The 6,451-nt window shown below is 33.9% G+C and overlaps 1 long non-coding RNA gene across 1 annotated transcript in view; it reads right to left on the reverse strand.

The window, feature by feature from the left end:
- Positions 1-1,342: 1,342 nt before the first annotated feature.
- Positions 1,343-6,451, reverse strand: part of LOC135208946 (uncharacterized) — a 31,900-nt gene continuing 26,791 nt past the window's right edge. The window contains exons 2-4 of the long non-coding RNA XR_010313250.1: positions 4,537-4,597; positions 3,985-4,185; positions 1,343-1,481 (exon numbers count right to left, since the gene is read on the reverse strand). This is a non-coding gene — a long non-coding RNA (uncharacterized LOC135208946). The remainder of the gene's footprint in view (positions 1,482-3,984; positions 4,186-4,536; positions 4,598-6,451) is intronic.

Consider the following 6,451-nt stretch of genomic DNA (forward strand, 5'->3'; position numbering starts at 1 on the left):
CCCCCCCCCCCCCCTTTTCCACCACCACCACCTCCCCGCGGGGCGGGCGTAGTTAGGGAAGCTATGTGGAACTGCTTGTCTGGGCAGATGTGTTTCCAAGCCCGCTCGGATGCTAAAGAAGCCAATTGCCTTTTATTATTAAGGAGATATTTATACCTTTCCTATGGGGAAGGTTGTTATCTTTTTCTGTGTTGTTGTTATACTATTTTATATTCCTTTTATCATACGTTATTTCTCTTGGCTGCCTGAAACTTAATAGGACGGCAAAGACTTGGTGTAATTTATATTCGAAGTACTTGACTATGACAGACCTATTTTTATGGTCAAGAAGTCGCAAATCAAAAGAAAAAAAAAATCAAAAAGGAAGTCGCTTATAGTGCCGTCAGTGCACCTCCCTTCGTGCACTGTAGGCAATACTAACCATTGTTTACCGCGTCCCTTCGGCCACTCGCTGTACCCACTTTGTAGCCATTTACTTTGCCTCCATTCCCGCTTTCTTTCCTCCACCTTACTGTCCAACCTCTCCAACTCCCTCTTTTCACTGTCTTTGGCGCTGAATTATTATATCTCTAGATATAAAATTTTCTAACAAAATTGTAATGTCATTTCACTATGTGATGCTTCAGAATGCTGGATCATACAGCAGAAGTAAATTCTTACTTCCTATATTTTCCGAGGAATGGAATAATCGGAGTTATGTCTCTTACGATTATTCAGTGACGTTCGCCCTTACGCTGAGCCGGAAATAGGATCCTACAGTAATCTCAAATGGTTTAGAAAAAATGTTCGTAGCAGCAAAAGGAGACTCGTGCCTCAAACGACCAAGGAAGGATTCTACGAAATTGTAATTAAGCATTTCCAATTTTTGCCGGTGAAATTTACTAACTGATGTGGACAATTAAACAAATATCTGCTTTTTAATTATTATTTTAAACCAAAATTCAAAAAAGCATAAACACACGAACAAACTAACCTAAGCTAAACCCATGTAAAGGACTTTCTAATGGAATATCCCAATGGAATTTTTCTTCCGTAACCGTAGAGTTTTATTCATAATTAAATCCAGTCACATACCTTTTCCAGACTTTTATTTAAGACGTTCATTTGAAATGTCATTAATGAACGCAGCAAGTAATTTTCAAAGGTTGACAGTAATTAATGCGAAGTCTTTGTTGACAGGATTTTTCTGAGAATAAGGAAAGATTTTTGTCGAAGAGTTTTTGATGAAGGAATTATTTTTCTTCTATCAGTCATTCAACAACGTGATTCTCAGAATCCTTTGTGCTCTTCATCCTGCTGCAATATTCAGTTGCATATCAACAGACATCTTGACTGTCATGACAGTTTACAGTTCTTAACTGAAAGCTCAAGTGACAGAATTGCCTTTCTTTAACCTCTGACCTTTTCGTATTTTCTCCTTCTCATATTTTCTGAAGTTCAGTTTCCTTCGGCTCAGTTCCTCATCATGGACATTAATTTACCTGAAGGGAGAGAGAGAATATTGCAAACGCCTGCATCACTTTGTGAAGGTTTGATTGGCGTCAAATTTGTTATACATCTCGCTTTGCATCGCTTGTAAACTGGAAGGCGTTTAATTAGATATAAGACATATCTTTACATAAAGATATATATGTGGAGTTGAGTTGAATATGGGTTGAATATAGAATGTAGGCCAAAGGCCAAGCACTGGGACCCATGAGGTCATTCAGCGCCGAAATGGAAATTGATGGTAAAGGGTTTGAAACAGGAGGAAAACCTCAAAGCAGTTGCGCTATGAATCAAGTGTTAGGAAAGGGTGTAAAGTAAGATCAAGAAAGAGAATACGGAAGGAGGTAAAGTAAAAGGAACGAAAGTGGTTGCAGCTAGGGCCCGAAGGCACGCAGCAAAGATCCTTAAGTAATGCCTGCAGTGCACCGAATGAGGTGCACTGACGGCACTAGCACCCTACGGGGGATATGGATGTGGAAAGCCTATTTTCTAGACACTAAACCCATATGGAATCTAATCAGCTGATTTCTACAAAAAATATAAATTCATAACCAGAATGATGGATATATGTAAATTGTTCATCATTAGTGAAGTCAAATATTTCTGTGAAAAAGTAATCGGCTCTGTAATGTTAACATATAAAATTATTCTTCAATAACAAGTTTTATGTATTTTTCTCGGATTATCTTCGGTAATATCATAATAAATTAAGCAACTATCTCTCCATTGTATCCAGCTTTAGGTTCCAAAGCAATGCATTTCCTAAAATGTGATAATTGAATTTTAGTGAGGGAGAAGCAAGCCCTAGTCTATATTAATAAAATTTCATGGAAAAAAAAACTTAAAAGAAATTCAAAGACTGTATAGATCTCTCTTCAATGACTAATGTGGCGTAAACCACCTAAAGTGAATATCGTAAACTGATAGATGGGCCTTACGGCAAGTGACTAAGAAGTCTTTGTTTATTATAGATACCTCCTATTTCAAAGCAGTACTTGGCTTGATTTGAATTATGACTACTAAAATTGACGTCATAACACCTAGGTTATTGACAGCACAATAACATTTGATAGGTAAATAAAAAGATAAAATAAATATATTTAAAAGGGGTTCCATAAAGGATACTATTATATATTATATATATATATATATATATATATATATATATATATATATATATATATATATACACACACACACACACACACACACACACACACACACACACACACATATATATATATATATATATATATATATATATATATGTATATTATATATATATATATATAATATATATATATATATATATGTGTGTGTGTGTGTGTGTGTGTGTGTGTATATAATCATATCTGTAAATTCATATATACTATATACACATAATGAGCGTGTATATGGTTTAAAATTTGTCGAAGAGGCCCGCCTCCCTTGCAAAGATATACAACTGCTCCATATTACAATCCTCACCGAGAATTCTAGCTAGGATCAAATGTCCTTCCCTTTCGCGTCCCCAGAAAAGGAATCTAAGTCTCAAATTCCCAAGACTGGGACATTCGACCAGCAAGTGTCTCAGAGTCAAGGGCACAATGCAGTTACCGCCAAACGGAGGATTTTCACGAGACATCAAGAACTAACGAGTGAGTCTTGTATGTCCAATCCTTAACCTGCACGAAGTAATTAGTGAAGTATTACAATATTTGTTTCTTCATATGGCAAAAGTTGCCACGTTATCCGCCTTTTAGCAACTTCAGTCATGTGGTAACCTCATTCTTTTACACACAACACAAGAAACATCTGTTTGGATTTCTTAACAATATTATAGGAAGACTATATGAGCTTATGAATAAAACTTGAACGCCATAACAGAAGGATATTTTGTTATCTCTTGTTCAAATCACATTTCCTTGAATATACATTTAAGTGGCGATTTTTGCATCTCATTGCTAGAAAGACCAGGCAGTGCAAAGCCTTAGTTTCGTCTCTTGTTCCTGGTTGAGCTATTATAAAGATAATTAATATTTTATCAAAACAAGGCCGGTATTGTTTCTTTTATAGCATTTTAAGTGGCTGGTGATTTGGGAATGTTTTTTACATGCGATTCAATCCTGATTTTAGCGTGAATAGGTCAATATAATCTTCAAAAACTTTGCCTATATACTTGATATACAATAGATTATTTAGCTACATTATTTAACAACCTGTTCTTAATAGCTAAAAGTAAAATAAACAAAATATGAAAGCAGGACTGCATATAGTACTTTGATACATGTTGTCGGAGAATACTTTAGTGTAAATATGCTCAGCAAATTGTGTATCGAAAATTAAACAGAATGAAAGTAAATATCCAAACCCATCATTCACAAAGATCCCTTAGAAATTAACACAATTCGCTTGGGAGACTTAAAAAAAATAACCGTATGTATAAGTATGAGCGTATATTTTTATTTACGAAAACCTTGTACAGATAAGGCAGTTACGACAATATTGGATACGTACATTTCGCTTCCGCCATTACGCTCGTTAAGACTCGTCCTCGACAATGATTTCTTTTCCGAAAACGAGAGAGGAACTTTCCTACCCTCCATAGAAGACTCTTCTTCAGTTAAGTGAGAGTGGGAGCAGATGGGGCTTCGAGTGTGTGGTCTTCATTAACGTAGTTGCTCCTCCTCAGCTCCTCAATGTAACCTTTGTTGCTTCCTGAAAGAACATGGATTGGTCGAAAACGTGTTTCTTTTAATGAAAAACTTAAGGCCCGCTCCCAACCCCGTCTCTCTCTCTCTCTCTCTCTCTCTCTCTCTCTCTCTCTCTCTCTCTCTCTCTCTCTCTTTGTTAATAAATCCTCTCATTTTCCCTTTTCTTCAATAGTCCACTTGCGATTTTGAATTTCACTTGGAATTTTAAACATAATCAAATTACCTGAAGATACTTCATAGCAGTGATCATTTTCAAATGTAACGATCACCTGGGTGACAGAGTAGAAAATTTACTTAACCAGGAAAAAATATTGTAAGAAAAACATTATAGGAACAAACATGTGTAGACATTTACCGGTTTCAATACACATCAAGAAGGGCCCTTCTGCATACAACTAGCAGCTCTCTGTATTCATCTGAAACAAAAGTCGTAAAACCAATTACGAAACAAAGAAAATACAATAAAATTACAACGAATATTACAGGAAAATTATTATATGATTTTGTTTCTCATACTGTTTTCATGCACAATGGTGTGCATGCATTTTGCATTTGAATTTTGTATCTATTATGAAAACAAACAACAAAGACGTTATAGTAAAGGGTCTGTGAACAGAGAGGAAGTTTTACAATATAAGGTCTTGTAAACACAACAAAAGAGTTCATGTAATTAATCAAATGAGTATTGCTTGACCAGGCTGCAGCATTCATCAAATTTCATAAAGCTTGAATGCTACGGGTTCCTTATAAGAATATGATACAGCTGAAGATCTGGACACAATTGAAGGTAGTATAAAATGTCATAATAAAATGCACTCCAGAAAGAATGAAAGAAGTCTAATAGGGTAATGAAAAGTGAAATGTTAAACGTAGTCTTAAGCTACACAAAATTCCAACATATTACCTTGGAACTGAGTCAGGTTCGTGATAAATCCTATTACTTTCTTCATTTTCTTTAGAATAATATGACGGCGTCACGCTGACAGACATCACTAGTATGCGTTGTTAGCATGGCAGATGGCAGAGGTATATAGTTTTTAAGCAGATGATAGAATAGAAGTTCATGTTCAGGAACGCAAATAGGATAAAAACAAATACAAAATATAAATATATCTATAAATATATATATATATATATATATATATATATATATATATATATATATATATATATATATATATATATATATATATATATATATATTTCGGTACAATGATCTTGACATTGATAAAAGTAACTAACTAAATTGCGCTTACCCATTAACTGATTGCAGGAATTATCGATATTCGCCTCATTCTTCCCAATTGCTTTTCTTAATCCCTTCTAATCCACTCACTTGCTGTTCAGCAGGAGACCGACATATTCCATTGATCTCCCACATTGGCACAGCCGTTCTTGACGTGGCATTGCTCTTGCACCCAATTTAATGGCCTCTCAGTGGGGCCATTGTGGAATCATGATATTGAGATTACATATATATATATCTATATATATATATATATATATATATATATATATATATATATATATAATATATATATATACACACATATATATTTATATATTATATATATATATATATATATAATATATATATATATATATATATATATATATATTATACATATGAATTTTTATCACATCACCGTGATTCATATTCATGCATTAAGCTACAAATGTCCTTTAACATTCAATTCCATCTACCCTGGAATTAATATATTTTCCTACATGTGTTAACCGAAGGGGAATTTTTCTAGTTGATAATAATCTCGTCCTCTCGTGGATTCGAACCAGCGGGCAGACTTAAAAATTCCCATTCGTTAACATATGTAAAAATATATCAATTCCGAGGTAGAGCGAATTGGATATTAAAGGACATTTTGCAGCTTAATGCATATATATATATATATATATATATATATATATATATATATATATATATATATATATATATATAATACATATATATATATATATGTGTGTGTGTGTGGTTGTGAGTGTGTGGTGTGTGTGTGTAGGGTGGTTGAGTGTGTGTGTTTGTGTGTGTGTAGCATTTATATTCTTTTATAATATGTATATATACATATATATATATATATATATATGTATATATATATATATATATATATATATATAATGTTTTTTTCCTTATGCAACAGTGACATATTTTGCTCACAAACATTAAACTACAACTGTTGTTTGATACCGAATTCGAGTCTCCCAGGTGGCGGACCACTTGTCGCTTACAAATCCCCTTTGGTAAATGTTGC

This window comes from Macrobrachium nipponense, chromosome 37 (genome assembly GCF_015104395.2).
Source record: "Macrobrachium nipponense isolate FS-2020 chromosome 37, ASM1510439v2, whole genome shotgun sequence".
Lineage (NCBI taxonomy): Eukaryota > Metazoa > Arthropoda > Malacostraca > Decapoda > Palaemonidae > Macrobrachium > Macrobrachium nipponense.